The 20910-nt window shown below is 36.8% G+C and overlaps 1 pseudogene; it reads left to right on the forward strand.

The window, feature by feature from the left end:
- Positions 1–1123: 1123 nt before the first annotated feature.
- Positions 1124–1986, forward strand: LOC149560550 (protein SENSITIVITY TO RED LIGHT REDUCED 1-like; annotated as a pseudogene).
- The last annotated feature ends 18924 nt before the right edge of the window (positions 1987–20910 follow it).

Genomic DNA, 20910 nt, shown 5'->3' on the forward strand with positions numbered 1-20910 from the left:
TATTTCACTATCATCGTAGTCACTTTGTCTATATACCTATAGATTCATTCAAAGCTAAGATTTAACAATCACTTATTGATCTTGTTGATTCTAATTCATTATTTATCATGATTTATCCTATTTTTATCCATGAAAGTATTTATTTATCACACAATTGTGTGTGTGTGTGTGTGTGTGTGTGTGTGTGTGAGAGAGAGAGAGAGAGAGAGAGAGAGAGAGAGAGAGAGAGAGAGAGAGAGAGAATAATTATAATTAAAGATAAGGAGAGAGTGAGGGGGAGTGACTAAAATGGATAATATAAAGAACAAAGAGGGGTAGAGAGGTGAATAGATTGCTAGAGATAGAAATAGGTAGGGAAACATAGGGCGAGACAATGTATAGATAGATGGATCAAAATTGAATATCAAAGTGGAGAATAGTTATGAAGACAAAGATAAAAAAGGAGATGAGGGAGAAAGAGTAAAATAGAGAATTATAAAGATATATGAGGTGATAGATGGATACTGGATAGATCGATAGAGAGATAGAGAGATAGAGAGAGAGAGAGATAGATGAGAGAGTAGATAAAAAAGGAATAGAGGAATTAGGACATAGATATAGAGGAGAAAAATGTAAGAATGGGTAAGATAAGAAAGAGAATGGGGGAGAATGACTGTTTATGTGTGTAAATAAAAAAGATATAAAGATGGAGGTATGCAAGTAGACATTGAGAATTTATGAATACAATTTTAGAACATCATCAAAAGCTAACAGCACTATTGACTTCAACCTTACACCCTTTGGAAAAATAAAATACTAAGTGTTAATTTTAATGAGAACTAAGAGATCAAAGACGACCAAAAGAGGTTCATAGTTTTAGTTTTTCTTTGTAAATGGAAAAAAATAACGGATAACTATTAGCTTAAATAAACTTAAATTGGAAAAATTTGTGGCTATTTTCTCATTTCTGAGTCGCACACAGTTCCCTGGGTGATGAAAGACGTGTGGTTTCCGGGAATTTTTACCGCTGACCCTTTCTTGCGAGGGAATAATGATCGGAGGTATGTAGATCTCTTTCATTTTCTGGCATTTAGTAATTGTCCCTAGTTTTGATCTAAAGGAAATAGTTGCATGGACATTTCTGATGAAGGCTCCATTAAAATCGTGGGGCTCAGAGAATGCAGGAATGGAATGGACTGTGGTCATGGGGAGGAAAAAGAAGAACTGTGCAAATAGGAAAAGCCAACCAACTAGGTATAAAGAACTCTGGAAAATTGATATGGATTCATCTAACCAATCCCAATATCTTTCCATGGCGGTCTGCGCATTTGAATCAGGGGGAACTGAACTAATTGACCCTGATGAAGATGAGAAAATAATGAGTAGATTGCGTAGTTCTATGAAGAAGTTAGTTGAGTCTACCTTTTTATGGGAAACTTCTCAAACAACTTCAAAGCCCTAAAATGTTAAATGGTATAATTAGAGTAATGGGAATGGATTCACAGCTTCAAATGGTGGTGTATGGAATCGGGAGCATTGGCGATTCAGAGAGGTCACGCTTGCAATTGTCTCTCGCAGCGTTTCTGTCGGGTGGGTGAAATGGAAGAGTTTGATCCAATTGTGACTGCATCAGAACATAAAGTCACAAAGAATATAGGGTGCACATTTGCCGAAATCAATGAGCAGGGGAAGCGAACAGTCAATAGGTGTACTCTCTTTTTCATGCCCTACTGTGAGGTGTTTCTTTACGACAATGTGCTCCAAGTAAATTGGAGTGCGTTTTTGTTTAATAGAATTATTTTCTTTGGCAACAGCTTTAACAGCTATCTTGAGAACTCATACGTGTCTCAGAAGCTACCTAGACATGTTTTAGCCATTGCAAAACATGCCCATGAGTTTGAAATCCTCACTGGTTCCAGTGATTTCTTTCCTGCATTTAACAAGTAAATGAGCTAGCATTTCTTTCACTTGGATCCTTCCTTGGATCTTAAGGCTTTGAAGGTTTAAGTAGAAACCCACATCATACTTCATCACCTTTACATTTAGGCAATTGGATGGGGCCGACACCAACTGAAATTGAATCGCGTTGGGCCGCATTGGACAGATCAGGGGAGTGTTGAGCAGTTGACAAAATAGGCGAGTTTGGTTGTCTTCTTGTGGGAGACCTAACTCTTGGTCATGTCCTAAAGGAATTGCTCCTGGTATGATAAGGATATCGTTGTTCTCGTCAGTTATTTGTTACATCAATGTTGATGATCTTATAAGAAGAGGACTTAGGTTTCGGATTTAATGTATCAAATATTTATGATTAGTGATTAAAATATGAACTCGTGAGGTTTCCGTTGAAACCAAAGTGAATTCACTACAAAGAACCATGATATCATAGCTGGTTTTTTCATATTGGAATTCAACTTTTACAATAGGTGGCCATATTTTTGTCTTGAACTAATTTTACTATTTGATTTTTTTATGATTCCACAAGTAAATTATATATGGATATATCGATACAGAGATTTTTTAAAATATGTTGAAATGAGATGGGTATAGATGTCATGTCCAAAATATCAGGGCAAAAATACAAAGACAATTTTTTTTGTATTAAAAAAGTTAAATAATCCACTGTGTTTATACATCCTACATTTAATAGGTTATGGAAAGTTGACAAAAGATTAAAAGTGAGTTTCGTTTACATTTCATTAAAATGCAGAGTTGACATCTCAACATATTGTATGGGTTCAAAACACTCAAGTCAAGGTGCTACCAAAACAACTTGTTTGGGTTAACTAGGTTGGTTGACTAAACTCTAATTGAATGATGATATCATGTTTTGAAGATATTTAGGTTTCCTTAGTTCTTCGAGTGAATTTTGGATTAAACTTGCCTAAGGTTGAGTTAGGTTAAGTCCATGCCATTCATGTTTTGAAACATCTTGAAATTTCACCCTTACAGGGTATGTTTGGGTTCAAACCCTAATTGTTGACTAAGTCAACCTTACATTTCTACATTGCCTTTCAATATATTTGATTTGATTAATTACATATGCTATAATAGGTTCGTTCGACATCTAACATTCATATCTCTATAATAGTTCAATCCCCTATCGAAACTAATTTCGCACTTGACCTATCACCTTAATACCTAAACTCGATTAAATTCATAAAACATGTAAAATCTAAGTAAAACTTTAAATATCCATCATTGAATCACTTACAACATACAATTCATATTTAACGTAAATTGAATAATCCTATCACAAGTGATAGAACTTAAGTAGGCTCGGGTTCTTGTTATGGCTGCCTAACAGGAGGGTGAGCAGTGATCAGTGATCAGAAACCTCAAGGTGGTGATTCGAGACACTTTTCCTACAAGTTGGGAGTTGAGGTCGACCTCTAAGGCTAATTGATGTGCATAGTCTGTAACAGCTTCCCCACAAACTCTCTCTCTCTCCTTCGTTTGTTGCTTGATTTCGTATCCAAATGATGTTTATAAAACTATAATCCAACATTATACATAGTAAAATATAATTTCGCTTTCATTTTCCTAACACTATTCTTCTCAATCCCATGATCCAACTTTATAACTCACCACTATATCACACAATCCAATTCGTGCTTAATTAAATGTTTTTAGTTAAATAATATAGTTTCCCATGTTATTTAACATTTAATTAAATAATATAGTTTCCCATGTTATTTCAACATTTATCCCAAAAATTGAAAAAAAATTAAAAGATGCATTAATTATACTATCAGTTCTCTTGCATGTTTCACTTCCAAGTGTATTTTTATGCTCATGACAATTGATGTGACTATACCTTGTACCATACTGACAAGTACAAATGTTTTTGGTTGTGATATCAATGTCCTTTTAACTAATATTTACTTCTTCTCAAGGGACACAATGAATTGACGTTGTTGCAAATTTAAAAGACAGTAGAACAAATTTAAGGGCACAAAACTCTCATTATTGTTTTAAGGGCAAGACTTTTGTTGAAAAAATTAATATTAAAAAGTTTAAAGTTTAATTTTGTTTATGTTTTTTTATTTATTGAGAAATATTTAAAGAGCAAGTCATATGAAAATTTTATTATTTTTTCAAATTCTTTTTATATTATATAATTTAAATATGTCATTAAATGATAGTTGTATAGTTTATTAAGCAACTATAATAATAAAATCTAATTTTCAAAATGTTTTATTTGAAACTTTTTATGCTTATAGTTTTGAAAATAACTTTTGAATTGAGTTAACTAATAAATTTATATATTAATAAAAATTAAATTGTATAAATATGTATATGTTTAGTTTTTTAATTATATTAATTCTATTATATTATAACAGGTAAATTATTAGCAATTAAAAAAATTATTTAAAATTTAGCAGTAATATTTTTTTAACTTTTAAACAAATCACATATAAATAATGCTATTGATTTTGGTATATATATAAGATCTTTTTTACAATATTACAATAGTAGTTTATAGCACGCAATTGATTGCTAGATTAAATAATTGTACTAAGCTATTAAATTATAATCTAAAAGATAGTCAAAATGAAAATTAATATTTTCCTATAAAATATAATAATTATTCAAAGTCAAATACCATAATGGTGATTAGATAGATTAAACTCATAATTTTCATAGAAAAAAGTAATTTTAGTTTTAGTTTTGCCTTATGGTTCTTACAACAATTTACGGATCACTTGCATAAGCTTGTCATATTTGTCATAAAGATTATTTTTTTTGATTGCTTGTTAAAGTTTAGCATTATTTTGTTGAACCACGATTTGGATTCCAAGCTGGAGAAAAACTAGTGGTCATGAATTTGATTAGTATATATGAATTCAAAAAATCTATTATGTCAACTATTCTAAGACAAGTTCTTATGTACAAATATGTTGTAAAAGCCTATTTTTAGTATATTGTATTTTCCACATCTTTGTAAGTATTTGTTGACTAGTTACTGCACCCACTTTCTACAGATTAAGTACACTAATAATCTATTTCCTCTATTTGTAGCAATAGGCAGGGACTCATGCTCAAATAGAGCTCTTGTGACTAATAAATAAATGATTGCTAAAACATTATAAATTTTAAACTTAAAAATACAATATTATATTCTAAACACATTCCTTTAATCCCAATTTAACCATATCTACTACCTACTCATACTAACCTAAACACAATATACTTTCCAATTATTACACAAAGAAACCCTTCTTTTTGCTTTATATAACATACTAATTAAAATAACAATTAAATTTCTATATTTCTATATCCTAACTATCCTATCCTAACCGACCCTTAACACTTACTAACTACCTAACCCAACTCCCTAGGCAACTTGGCCACACACCTTATTCATTCCCTTGGCATGTGTTTCCATACTTGGGCATTGCCCAAGGTCTGCCCTAAACTCTCCCACGTGGAGGGGATGACACAAGGAAAAATGTTGACTTGCATTAAGGATAGGTGGGTGTGAAGTTTGGAAATTGTGGGCGGTTTTCCCAAAACACCTAAGTCATCTCCCTTGTACTGCATCCAACCCCAAGGAGTCAAGTTAGATCTAACATGGAAGGACGTGCCAAAACACCCACACAAAATTAACGAGGCCCAAAGGTCCATGCAAGCAGAGGTGGAGTGTTGTGGAGGTGACAAAGAAGGGGAAAGGTGAGTTTAAGAAGAAGTTTTTTTTTTTCTATGTTTGCATTAATGTAGACCTACATCCAAACTTAGGATAAGACTTTAAATTCATCATTACCTTTCCTTTGACTTATTTAATAACATAGAAAAGATTACATGTGTGAGTGAAGAATAGTGGGGGGTTTAGTTCAGATAGAGATGTAATAGGGAAATGGTAGTTATGAGTAAAGTATTATAGGTGAGCTTTAGAATTAATAGATTTAATTTATTTTGTAGTTCGTATAAATTGTTGAATAAAGTTAAATGTCAAATGGTGAAGGTATCTAGAGAATATTCCCCATTACTTTTTTTTGAAACAATTATTTTCTCATACTAATTCCAGAAAGCATTTGGCTCTCAAATTTGATGAAAATTACAAGGTTTCTTTTCCCCTTCAAGTACTAGGTTTCCTAATAATCTTTTAGGCTATTTCTTCACTTGGGAAATATTATATGTGTCTATTTTATAGGTCTAAGGTATGTTTAATGTTTATAGATTATATTCTAGGATTAATTCTAACACCATTATTGCATCACCTATTAATTACATTAGGTGTTTGATATATAAAATACATAGGATGTAGTTACATTTCAACATTAAATATAGTTAGAAGTTTCATGATACATTAAGGTCACTTGTAATTTTAAGTTTTCCTATTTCATGATATCCATAACATGAACTTGATTTACATTGTTTTAATCTAATGATTTATAAAGGAACTATGAAATTTTCATTTGATACTTACGCAAGTTAATACATTTGAGAGTAAGGCAAAGTTTACAACTCATCAAAATCCTATCATTCACATGTTAATATTCATGCAATAGTCCATATTTACATTGCCAAATTTAGTGTGATCAACAATTGATCAATTACATAAATAACATCTAATTACATCATTTCTTGGTTTTCAAGTATACAATGTACAAGAAAAGGGATATCAAAGTGGAGAAGTCTCCATGACAAAAAAACTCAAGAACATCAAGATATATTTTGAATCTAGTTTTGCTCCACTACAAAGTATTCTTCAAGCAATATGCAAATAAACAAGGGCAACCATGGAGAGCCCTCCCAACCAAGGCCTCGATGTGAGGCCACACCCCTAGCTTAGGAGAACCAAAATCAATCGGGTGACATTCAAAACAATCACAATGACACACTCAACTAACAAAACCCATCCAAGGTATGCACAACAGGTTTCATATTCAACCAAGACTAAGGAGAAGGTGGATTTTTCCAGGTAGGACATGTCAATCATGAACACAAATCATATGCCTATTCCGAAGCTAACAAATCACAATGAACTTCCATTCTTTCTCTCCTTATTTCCCCAACACAAAAATCAATTTATATTGACAAGGGCCAGCTCAATTCACCATGAGGAGAGACTCTGCACTAACCCGGAGTCCAACTAAAGTCCTTCTCTTGTACATGACCACTTCTGCCCTATTCGAGGGTGAGTAATGTCAACACACTCTTCATAGATTTTCCAATAAAACCAAAAGGAAAGGAAATATAAATCTCACAAATACTCATCCCTCACATGTTACAACACAAACACGGAATACACACATGCAAGAGATTTACATAAGCAAGCAATGAACAATGCATGAAGAACAAGGTCATGGTGAATCCTACCTTCACAAAGGTTATGGTAATGGAGTCTTGAGATGAGCTAAATTCTTCTTCCTCTTTAATTCTAAGCTTGACTTTCTCTAAATGTAGAGAATGGGTGAACAACCTTCAACTCTCAAAATGACCACTAAATAAGCTTCTAAACTCACCCACCCAAAATGGCAATAACTCCAAACTTGACTTAAGCCTTCTATGGTCTTCCCATTTGTTGTTACCATCAAGACAACCTTTTAGGAGAAATGTAAACTTGACTAACCTCATGGAGATGATCAATTTTCACACTAAAGGGAAAATGAGATATTTAAAGAGTAATAAAAAGAAGGATCTAGAAGGGTGGAAATGGTTACCAACCCATACACATACCCCTTGGACACTTGGATTACATTAAATTTGGCCTTTAGGATCATTTTAGAACCTATCTATTTTCTCTTTTAAAACCCTAGGAATGTAAACTTTCCACTAAACCCTAATAAGGGTAATTAATCTAGGTTACCAACTAATCAATCTTAGACTAACAAGTTACTCTATTAATGTCATGTCCCCTTTTCAAATAATTAAAAAATAATAATCTTTGCTAAGGCAAGCAGGCCCAAGAAAGTGAAGTTTCGAAAAAAGGGGGTTAATCTTTGGAAATTGTTGGACTAATAAATGAAAATTATGATTAAAATATGTTTCATTAACCTCTCTTGGACGTGAGTTACAGTTATGCCCTCTTTTAAGGGGTTTGGAGGCATTTTGGAGGTATTCCAGAACTTGATTTTGCTGATTTCTTTGTTATTCTTCAGAGGCTGCCAAACCTGTGGAGAAGGAGACCCAAGAACGGGAGTTTGCAGGTTTCTAGGGAGACCCAAGAACGGGAGTTTGCAAGTTTCCAGGAAGGCTAAGGATGGGAGTTTGAAGCCATTCCATGTGCATGCTCATACAGAGTTTGCCTTTGTGCTGAACAGTGTAGATTTGTGAGTTTTTGGGTGTGTTTTTTGCATGAGTTTGGTGTTTTCAGTTGAGCATTTCATATCAATTTTGGTTGCTGCTGTATTTCAGACTTTAAGCTGTTAAAATAGAGCTGAATATATGTATTGGGACGTGATTAAACTTCTGAGATAGTTTATTAGTGTTTTTGTGGTGTTTTCGGGCATTTTTGTGTTAATTTCGGGAGCTGATGAGCATAGTTTTTGTCTTACATTTGTGAGCTATTGTGTAAAGGCTATATAGATCTAGAAATGTCATTTTGTAGGGTCAATTACTGATTCTCTGATAAATTTCATAGTTAATTATCCTGCACACTCAATTTGAATATCAATAGTTCAATAACATCACATTCATATGTTTAAAACAAATTGTATAATCACATTGATCAAAACATTAAACTTTCATTTAAATAACATTTTTCTCATTTCTGCACACATATTTGATCATCACTAATCTCATTATTGAATTATCATAACATGTTCATCAATTCAAATCAAAATAGTAAAATAATCATTGTAATGCATACGTATATCTAGACATCATAACATCATCAATAAGGCATACTGGACTATCTGAATGCATATAACCTAGTCGTCAAGGTACCATAATTAACATTGTCATAATATGGTGAAACACCTTGTATCATCATCAGTGCAAATTAATGTTTAAACAGTTGAGATAATGTAGTAAATCTCAAATCACAGAGTATTAAAAACATGAACGTATCAATTGATCTCAATTTCAATTAGGATATCTAAACCATAAAAACATTAATTCATATTCAACATCATAATCAGTATACGTGAGATAGTCATAGTTTACCTTGATTTCCTCTACATGTCTTCTAGCAAGAACAACATTTCTCCATACCATTGCCTTGTCCTACTCATATATTCATAAAGGATTTGACAGAGAAAATTCTTATTTAAATAAGGACATACAAGGATGGGTCTTACAATAGAACACTAAAGATATCCCTTGATAATATAGGGATATTAGGAACCAAACTTCTATAGATGATGGTGTGATATGTGTCTTATCCTAAATTTTTAAAATCTATAATTGAGGCTATTTATATGTGGAATCAAGGATATAATATCAAATATGATTGAATATGACAAATTCATAGAAATTTAAAAATTAACAAAACAATGACATGAAATTGTGATATTGCTATCAAGACATAATCGTGTATTTTTTTGAATTAAACTTATTGATCCATTAATTTTTTTCCTTTGTCTATGAAATTAATTTCTTATGCTCCCCAAAGACGCATCACCTTCAATTTTAGATGTTTATCTATACAAGAGGCATTTAGGAATTATAGAGATGCCTTGGAGACATTCCCCCATTGCCCTCAACCCTCAACATCAATTAGAAGTGACCAAAGGATAGACATTTTGTATTTGGGGATGGATCAACTCTCTAATGATGTCAACAAACAAAAATAAAAATTTGAATTGAGAAGTAAAATTATGTCATGTGTTGGGGACCTCCCCAATGAATAATGTTTAGCTTCATTGTCTATTCCATACCCAGAAAAGTTGTAGCAGCAATGTTGGAGCAAGAATACCATTGTGAGATGCAAGGTGCAGTATAAACGAACAGTGAGCACTAAAGAGAAGTAAGGCAATTATAGAGGTAAGTGTATATTTATGTCTTAAGCATGGGAGTTGTAGAGGTAAGTGTATGTTTGTTTCTTTCATGAATTTTTTTTAGAGTTGTAAGCACTAAATATTTTGTTTCTTTTTTTCAAATAATTTTTAGTTTGTGCTTGCATTCTTTTAATTTTCATGGACAGTAACAATGAACAATAAATAAGATATGAAAGGAAAAAATATAAAAGCTTTAAGCTCAAGTAGGGATTAGAGCATGGGTGAAAGAGTACAACCACAAATTTAATTTTGAGTGTCTTGTGAAAAAGAATATTTTGGGAAGGGGGAGCGATAGAGTGTCATTGCATCATATTTGCAATAAAAAATTTGGAGGAGGCTACACCAAGAATTATGGTGCAAACCTAGACTAGAGTTTTTGATCAAACTACCCAATCTAGCAGCCATAAACAAAATCAATATTCGCGATATAATGTGGATAAAAACAAATGATCGAGAGTGATTTGTTAATTTTTTAGTGGTGCAAGCCTTATATTCAAAAATATGTTTTAGGGGATTCAGAGATTTCTGTAGCTCACTATTCACATATACAATGCAATTTTAAATCAAAACATCCTCAAAGAAAACTCCATTTTGTGATACTCATTTTGTTCATAGTTTGTTTCATAAAGCTTTTGTTTACTCTATATATAGTCTTTTGTCATGCTTTGTCCTTTGAGAATTCACAGGTGCTACTAAACAACATTAATCCCATTTTTTTAATCTTTCTTCTCTACAATCTTCAAATTTTTGCATGTCCACCACTAAATATAAAAATGGAATTTGTAGTTTATGTTCTTTGTATCTTCAAGCACCTTTCTTTCTGTTTCCCCCCTTCTTATAGTTCACTTGTTGCGTTTTCAATTTTAATTCTTTGCATGCTCCCTATGGATTTTCCTAGACATCAATTGTTTGCTTCTAACAATGTCTAGTCATTTTGGCCTTATTTTGTATCCATGTAGCCTTTACAACAAAGACACAATCTCCTCCATGTGCAAATGGCCAAGAAATGGCCTAAATTCTTCACACGGCCATAGTCATATGGTTTTCAAGAAAACATCCTTTATAGGCTAAAGATGTTCATGTGGATTTTCCTAGACAATGATTGTTTACTTCGTCCAATCATTCTGGCCTTATTTTGTGTCCATGTAGCCTTTACAACAAAGACGTGATATCCTTCATGTGCAAATGGCCAAGAAATGACCTAAATTATTCACACAATCATATGGTTTTCAAGAAAATGTCCTTTACAAGCTAAAGATGTTGCAAGAAAAGTTGCATGGACTTGAATAATACAAATGTGGATATGAATATGGATACAACCATTTTTTAACACCCTTGATATGGATATGGTTGGATACAATATTAATGAAAAATACATACATATATATTTAACACAATTTTCTATGTTTTTGATTAAGGAAAACAAGTTTTGAAGGGTACCGTACCTGAAACCTTGTACACAGCTTGGGATTTTCAATAAGCATAGAACCAAAGATGGAACCAGTTACCCTCTAGGAATAGAGGTAACCATGGTGACAAAACCTATCACCAACAAAAAGAATCCAAAGAATCCAATAATGGGCTCCATCACCTAAAACAAGGCACAACAAGGGAGCTCATGATTTGCCCCTTGATTTAGAGACTCCCTTGCCTGACCTGAGAATCAAATCTAGTGGAGGAAGAGAAGGCTTAGATTTCTTTCTTTTTACTGCAATCCATCCCTCCTCCACTCTTGCTACCTCACCAAGCCAATTCTTAGAAGTAGAGAGGAGGCCAGGGGAAGTAGAAGCACCCACTAAAACAATCTCCCTGGGAGGAACCAAAGAAGAAAGGCCCCCACCAGGACCAGGAAAAACAACCAAATTAGGGACAAGAGAAGGGACACGATCCAGACTAAAAGATTGGGCATCCACAGCATCCAATGTCCCCGAAGAAGCATTAGCCTAAGTAGAACCAACCATAGGGGAAGAGCCATCCTCAGGATCATACTCAAGGGAAGAGCCATCCTCGCGATCCAGACCCGAAGGTCAGGCATCCATAGCATCCAATGTCCCCGAAGAAGCATCAGCCTGAGGAGAACCAGCCACAGGGGAAGAGCCATCCTCAAGATCAAACTCAAGGGAAGAGCCATCCTCAGGATTGGACTTGTGCACCGTATAGTGCTCGGAGGAGGCCCCATGCCACCAGGAAGGAGGATGCTTCAGCTTGTTCTTCACAATAAAGCAACGAGCAGCCAAGTGACCAGTCATATGACACTTCCTACAAGGGAAGGGGATACCTTTGTAATATTTGAGTCCAGGGGCCTCGCAAAAAGGCCAAGCAGATATGCTCAAGGAGGCCCATTGAGACATCCAACTCAATAAGAATTCGTGCACATGTCGAATGGAGAATATCAGAAGTAGCCAAGTCCACAAATAGAAAATTTCCAATAGCATTCCCCACAGATTCCAAAACAAAGTCAAGCCAAAGATGCATAGGGAGATTTGGAAGCCTAACCCAACCAGGAACCTTGTTGAAGGACTCTGTCAGTGGGTCAAAGTCCATATGCCATGGTTTTGCCATGAGAGGAAAACAACCTTGCCATGAGAAAGAACCAGACAGAATAGACTTCCTATCCTCAGAAGATGCAAACTTGACAATGAAGAAACCTCTAGCAATCAGGAAGATCTGAATGCCATTGACTAAGATTGGTTCCCAATGCTCGAAGATCCAAGCATGAAGAACAGAAAGAGAGGGCCAAAAACCTCGAAATCAAAAAATAGCAACTAGGGCAGAGAACTCCTCTATCATAGTAAAAATTTCATTATCGATATCTTGGTCCAAAACAACCCTAGCAGGGCTGGAGAAACTCACCGAAGAGGCCTCTTGAGAATGAGAAGGCTTGAAAGAAAGACCTGCAAAAGGAGCAAAGTCATGCAATCCAGCCTCAAAAGTGCCCACATCAGCATATGAGGAAGTCCAACCCTACGGACCAGTAGAGGAGGCCAAAACTAGAGAACTCACAGTGGGCGGGGCCGAAGCAGCATTGACCAAGAGGGGAGGAAGACAGATGCCATTAGGAGTGAGGGAACCCTTCCCCCCAACAGCACCATCCACCATAATAGACCTTGAAGGCAGCGGAGGGAAATCATCGTCGATAAACACAGACGCAGAAGCGGGAGCCAAGGATGGATCCACAGATGTGCGTGCGACAATAGCCTTGGATGATAGGGCAGTGGCGGAGGAAGGCCCGAGAACAGGCGCAGACAGGCACAAAACAGGCCCTAGAGCCGCATGTCCAGTCGTAGGAGATCGCATAAGTGGGAGCAACATATTCAAAAAAGTCAGCTTAACACAATTTTCTAAGTTATTAGAGGAGACATTTATTATTCCAAAAGTAATATGGACACATAAGAAACTATAAGTTAATTTAACACTTTAAAATATGCAAATATAGTAGAGTTGCATTGGAAAACAACACAAAAATAGGTTAGTGAAATAGAAAAATGTTTCATTTGTCTTTCTCATTTGGCATAGGTTTTGTTTAAAATATTTTTTAAAATAAAAAATGCATTGATGAAGTTTTTGATTAAGGAAAATAGGTTTTGAAGGGTGCCTGAAACCCTTTACATCTCGTAAAATTTTTAATAGAACCCAAAAAAAGTACAATCCAAAGGTGAAACAGGTCAACAACCAAGTGTGGCTAGGATGGCATCACATAAAAAATAGTACTCATCAGCCACCAAAACAGGTTTTAACCATGCCCCTGAAACCCCATGGTAACAAAGAGAGTAAGATAGTAATCCCCATACCATGTCAAACTACAAAGAACAAATAGGCCATAAGAGCTAGGAGAACCAAAAATGGAACAACCACAACTCAAGCTTTCCTTTAGTCTCACTTTCTAAGAGCGTACTGCCATATCAAAAGGAGTGGAGGGCTTTGCCCTTTTTACCTTTTATTGTGGCCCATCCATCCTTCACTAAATTGGTAGACTTCTACTGCGGAAAGTCAACATCCCCACCACCAACCACCAAAACCCCTACCGCCAGGGAACGGACCACAGCAGAGACCTAGGCAACAGTAGCCTAAAGAAGGGCAACAACATCCGACGTCGGAGCCCCAGGAGGAGCAACAGGAAAAATGCCAGAGACAATATCCACCAAAGGTGATCAAAGAAAGGCACCAAAAAAGGGTCAGCAGTCAAGCCATCTGAAACAACAGGCGAGGACATCACCAAAATTTTCTAAGAAGAGACCCTCCCTAGCCAGGGGGGATTTATGAATCGTGTAGTGATCCTCTAAATCCCCCTTCCACCATGAAGGAGACTTCTTCGCTCTTGATTTATCAGAGGAGCATCGAGCAGCAAGGTGGTTGGTCTTATGACATAGCCTGCAACGAAAGGGGATACCCTCGTAATCAAGAAGTTGGATCCAAGAACCAATCGAAGAGTCCAACTTGATCATTTCAAAGAGTCTCTTGGAGATGTCCATCTCAACCAAGATGCGAGCATACGTCATTCAAAACACATTGGAAGAAATAGTCTCAACCAGTAAAGAGTCCCCTAGGGCATCCCCCACCGCCTTCAGGATTGAGTCCTGCCATAGGTGAAGGGGGAGATTCGATAGCCTGCCCCATAGAGGGACCTTATTAAAGGATTTTGTCGATGGATCAAAATCCAGAAACCAAGGTTTAGCCATCAAGGGAGACCTTTCCCTTAGGAGAAACTGCTACGCAAGATGGCATTTCTATCATCAGAAGAATCAAACTTCACAAAGAAAAAACCCCTTGCCATAGGGTATATCCAAGTAGTGGCCGAAATGGGGGGCTCCCAAACCCAACCAATCCAGGTGTGCAAATCTAAGAGAGAGGTCCAGACACCCTTAAAATGAAAAAATAGCGGCATTGGAGGAGAGATCATCCGAATGAGAGGAAATGTCATCGACAACATCAAGCTCTAAGTCAATCACTATTGGGTTGCTGATAGCCACTAGCACATCATCTCGGAACCTCGAGCACACAGTCATAACCCCAAGGTAGGCCTCATAAGCAACAATGTCCGCATAGGAAATGGAGGAGTGACCACCAAAACCAATAGGATGAGCAATGACTGACCCAACAAGTGCAGCTAGAGAACGACCTCCAAGACCAAAACGAAAGCTAGCTCGGGTGGGAGAAGACGAAGCCCCAACTAGGGTATCACCACGCAGGAAGGAGTCCTGTGCAAACGGCGTAAAAGCAGGCCCACCAACAGCCACACCCTTGGGAGAGACGGATGCGGGCCCAGGAGCACACTTCCGCGAGAGCAGAGGAACAGGCCCAGGCGTGAGCAAGGACGCGACCACGAGCATGGTAGCAGACATTGTCTAAAAGTTCAAAATCCTCCCAATGATGTTACTCCAATTCAAAATGCATTGAGGAAGTTATTTTAGAAAAATAATTGGGAAGATTTACATCAAATTTCAAAGAATCAAATCATATAGTATTTGGCACGATAGGAAAATCAAGTTTTTTGGGTCACACATGTATAGAATATATGATGTGTTTTTGGGTTGTATCGGATATGTTTCCAAATTTGATACAAGGATACACATGCCCGAGGAGGTGCAAAGGAGTTTCCAGTTACTATGGTCATAAGGAATGATTCAAGAGATGTTGTCACTGTGGGAAGTTAGAGGTCGTGGTAAGGAAAAATACATTTGAACAACAATCAATACATCATAAATTTAATTTTCTGCCAAAGATCAAAAGTTTGTAACAATATCTCATGAAATCAAAGAAGGTCGATTAGTTGCCTTTGGCTAGGAAAAGATAGATTGGATAACATATCCAGAGAGTAAAAAAATACTTTTTCCTTCAATAACAGAAGCACAATTGTTAATATATCATATCTTATTGCTGATCTCTGAACATGCAATATTCATAGCCTAATATAACATAAAATCTTTGCCTCTGTTATCTCAAGTTAGAATTTTTTTAGTTTGTGTCAATAGATAAATACAGCTCTTGCTGCTGGTAAACTCTTGTGAATTGATGCTTACAAGTTCCTATTGCCAGAGTGTCACAACTTATTTATATTAAAAATGAGAGAGACAACTTGAAGGTTGACTGAAATAACAATCAAATGTATTCTCAACACTACTACAGATGCTCCCAAGCACAAGAAAAATTGAAAAATCTCTGTGAAGCATTAATGATCCCAAAGCTAATAACATCCTACAACACTCAATTGTATTCTTGACGCCACTTGGAAATCTATTTCTGCATCAACTTCTTCTGGGTCACTCTTTGGTGATTGATGTGTCCACTTCTATTCCATTTGGAAATCTAATACTGTGTTTTTCTTATTGATTGCCTGACCTCAATAATAGTGGTATTGATCAGTAACATTGAGTATTGGAGAAATACTTTTTTTTTGAGGAAATCAATTTCACAATCATTCACTACCTTGCACTGTCCTATCTTTCTGCACTTTACTTTGTTGTAGGTTTCTTGAGGAAACTTGTCTTTCAATAAATATACCAAAGTGAAGTCTCCAACTTGAAATTCTTCCTCACTTTTTTATATCAGCATGTTATTTGTATTTCATGGTGTTTTTGTTCAAGTTTCATTTACTTCATTATGTAGTCCTATAGATATTTAACAAGATCTTTTGCAATAATTCTCTGCCTTCCCAAGTCAACAGTATCTCTCAAATTGTTTGCCTTGCTTGGATTATAACCATAAGCAATTTGAGGAGAACTCTTACTTGTACTTATATTGATTGAGATACTGTAGACAAATTCAGCTTGTGTCAATATTAAGTTCCATGAATTTGGTCTCTTTCCTATCAGGCATGTTGGTAAATTACAGTACTGTTTTTGATAAGATAAACAGGTTTTGAAGGGTGCCTGAAACCTTGTACAAGACTAAAGATTTTCAATTAGCGCAAAGTCCAAAGGAATAACAAGCAAACGCAGAACTGGTCACCCCCCAAACAAAGGGTAACCATGGTGACAAACAAGCCTATCACCAAACAAAACAAAAGATCTAGCAAGGAGGAAGGGCCAGATACATCATGTTTTGCCCTTTGAATTAGAGCCTCCTTTGCATGATCTGAGATTCATTTCTAAAGGAGGAGTAGATGGCCTAGATTTCTTTCTTTTTACTGCAGCCCAACCATCCTCCACCTTAGCTGCTTCAACCGACCAATCCCGAGAAGAAGCAGAATGCCTAGGGGAATCAGAAAAATCACCATACTCCCTAGAAGAAACTGAAGCCAACCGCCCACCCACAGAGCCAGTAGGAAAGTCTAGAACAGGGGTGGGGGCTAGAACGAGAACCTGGCCACCAACAGGACTAGGAGAAACGTCCAGAGCTAGGGCAGGAGAGGGAGAAGGAATAACAAGCTTCGCCGCCACTGCCGAAGAAACATCAGCAAAGGAGGCTACTGCAACCAAGTGAGGAACAAAGGAGGGCCCCAATGCTGCAGGAGAAGCAACCACCTGAGAGGCCAGAGGAGAGTTTCCATCCCCAACAGTGGGGTCTTTGTACACAGTGTAGTGTTCATCCGTAGCATTCTTCCACCAAGAAGGAGACTTTTTAGGTGTAGATTTCTCAGAGGAACAATGAGAAACCAGGTGACCCGTCATGTGGCACTTCCTGCAATGGAATGAGATCCCTTCATAATCAATCTTCTGGATCCAAGATCCAATCGGAGAAGCCAGAAAAATCTTTGCTAGGAGACCCTTGGAAGTGTCAACCTCAACTAGGATCCGAGCAAAAGTGGTGTGGAACACATTCGTAGAAGCAGAATCCATGAGCAAGAAGTCCCCAATGGCATCCCCCACAGCCTCCAGAACAGAATCCACCCAAAGGTGAAGGGGAAGATTCGACAATCTGACCCACAAAGGAACCTTGTTAAAGGATTTCGTCGACGGGTCAAAGTCCTTGAACCAGGGTTTGGCCATTAAGGGAAATTTCTCACCCCAGGCGAAGCCCCGATGAAGAATAGCATTCCTATCTTCAGATGAATCAAACTTCACAATGAAGAAACCCCTGGTAACAGGGAAAATCTAAGTTGTGCCAAAGATAAAGGGTTCCCAAACTCGACCAATCCAGGCATGCAAGTCCAATAAAGAGGGCCAAAAACCCTTGAATCTGAAAATAGTTGCTGAAGAGGAGAAATCAACCAACTGATCAGATATATCCTCAACAGTGGACGGATCTAACTCCAAAAATAATGAGTCGCCTACAGCAACTGGCACAGGAACCCTAGACCCCAAAAGCACATTTGGACCCCCAAAGCCGCCCTGGGAATCCGTCTTCACGTTTTGACCCCCCAAAGAAGCCTTATAGGCAGCAACGTCCACATAGGAACGAGCCTCAGCTGCCGACCCAGCAGGAACATCCGGAAGAGAATGCAAACCAGAAGAAGAGGCGATCGAGCCAGGGCCAGGGCCAAGAACTGACAACGCTGGCAGAACTGGCTCGTCCACACTCAGCGCAGGGAACACCAGTGACGTAGGGATCCCCAACGACGGGAGCTTCAAAGTGGGCAGAGTCAACTACGCGTGCGCGAGCTTCTACGCGGGCGGAAGCATTTCGAATATCTTTAAGAAATTGAATGTTATACTATTCAGTTTTATATAGTTATGTTGTAATTGTTCTTGCTGCCATTTTTGTAATAAAATGTTTCTTCAAGACTATATAAGTTATTTGTTGATCATTAATGAATATGAATCAAATCCTCATTATATCTCTATCACCAATGTTTGGTAGCAAAGCTGCCAATTTTGTTGTACCTCTGTAGCCTAAAAAAATCTGACAGTTGAAATGAGTTAGAAAAAGAGCAATGGTCAATGAAGCAAGTAAAAGTCCATGGTGTGGTAAATATCAGCAATGACGAGGGCATGAGGAGGAGGTGTTGTTGTTGCTGAAGTGATGCATATTGGTTTTTTTGGAAGTTCCATAGGAAAATTGAAGAGAAATTCTATATTCATGTCTCTAAGCTGGCAATGGTATGCATAAATGACTAACACAAAAGATGTTTCACAGCTAACTTATAAATATGTGTGCTACCCATCAACTCCCACCTTTCCACAGTCCTATATTTGAAGAATTCAGGATAAAGGTTTTCTTATCCACTGCTCACAATGGAGAAACAAGATTGAGCTTTCAATCAGTAAAAGATGAATCGACTAGTCAGCCTCTTGTGTTTTCATTCAAAACTTGAAGGAATTTCTATTGGCGTGATACATGTGAGAAGAATGAGGAATTGGTATTCTATAATGTTCTTATAGAGGCTTGAGAGAGTTTGACAAAGAATTCGATGCCATAGTTGCTAATGGTTTTCACTGATTAATGTTATCACATCGCATTTTCCTCTACCATTTCCATTTTTAGTTTGTTTATGCACAAAGTATGCTTTCCGTAATATCATTGAATACTTGCATATGAGAAGATGGCATAGATTGCTTGATTGCAAGTTGATAAATAACTGGTTGGAAGTTTGAAAAGATTCATTTAAATTGGAAAGATAGGGATGTGAGCATGGTTTTGTTTATAGGTGATCACATATAGTATTTGTATACTGTGTAGTGGATAATGAGCCCCCAAGGTCATCAATGCAATACTTACCCTCCTCTACGGTCTTCAAAATTGCATTATGAATTAGATATGCCTTAAAGGATCTGTGCCTCTTTGTTTCCAAGAGACAGTATTGGGCCTGAGATTTCTGAATTTGTTAAATAGGTTTTCATAGTAGTTGGTGTACCAATGGATTGGGATGAACAATATGTAGGAACTGAAATAGATCCTCACACCAGTAGTTTCTTGTCTTAATAAAGTTTCGAGTTGGTGCAGAAAAATAGTTTTGGTTTGAAAGAACCCATGACTACAATTGGAAAGGGCCACAGGTCATTGAATTTTACTTTGCGGAAGGAGTAATCCTCTTCACTATTTGCTAGGCTAGAGGCATATATAGGGGTTCATCCTTTGTTGATGTCAACATCAAATATGAAATTTAGATTCCCTAGTCTTTTTTTATAAGTGATATTTTTTATTAATATTTAGAAAAATATACATGGAGGCAGGCCACTGATAATGACATATGTAGAATGCACTGCTTTCTTTCTGTCGACTTTGCAGCAAACCCTATTAAGTACCAACAGTTTGGAAATACATACAAAGTCTTCCATGCCTTCTACCCCCGGACATCATACAACCCACAAAGGAGCAACTCTCTCCACTATTTGCTAGGCTAGAGGCATATACAGGGGTTCATCCTTTGTTGAAGTCAACATCAAATATGAAATTTAGACTCTCTAGTCTTTTTTATTTATAAGTGATTTTTTTATTAATATTTAGAAAAATATACATGGAGGCCACAGTTAATGACAGATTTAGAATGCACTGCTTGTTTTTTGTCGCCTTTGCAGCAAACCCCATTAAGTACCAACATTTTGGAAATACATACAAAGTCTTCCATGCCTTCTACCCCCTGACATCATACAACCCCCCAATCTTAACCTGACTATTTCATCTATGCCCAAATTCACAAAATTACAAAATTATGGTAGCAGCCGATCATTTCAGTATTGTGGACAAAAAAAAACTGGATTGACGAATTAACTCACCCAATGTTTCATCATTCTTTCACAGGACTCATTCTTGATGAACATCCCTCTAGTCATGTCTATCTTGTCTTTCGTGTCTATCATGTCTATCTTATCTTTCACAAGATTCATTGAGATGTAATCTCCCTCCTCCATCCTCAACTTGGCCTCTGATATCCTTGTTGTGAGCTTCCTCTTCCTACTGAGCTTGGCCTCTAATTGCTCCATCTTTGCTTTTAACATGTACAGGAACTGAAACAAATCCCTCCCACTTTTCCTTTCTTTTGTAATTCTCTATACCTTTGGCTTCAATGTGCTCCAATAATGAAGGGTTGAGATTATTCGCTCATCTCCTCATTAGCATACTACAGACCTCTGCCTGTCAGAATGCCAACACCCAGTTTTGACCTACCTAG

Source organism: Cupressus sempervirens, chromosome 4, assembly GCF_028749045.1.
Source record: "Cupressus sempervirens isolate cs-2001-9-10 chromosome 4, ASM2874904v1, whole genome shotgun sequence".
Taxonomy (NCBI): Eukaryota; Viridiplantae; Streptophyta; class Pinopsida; order Cupressales; family Cupressaceae; genus Cupressus; species Cupressus sempervirens.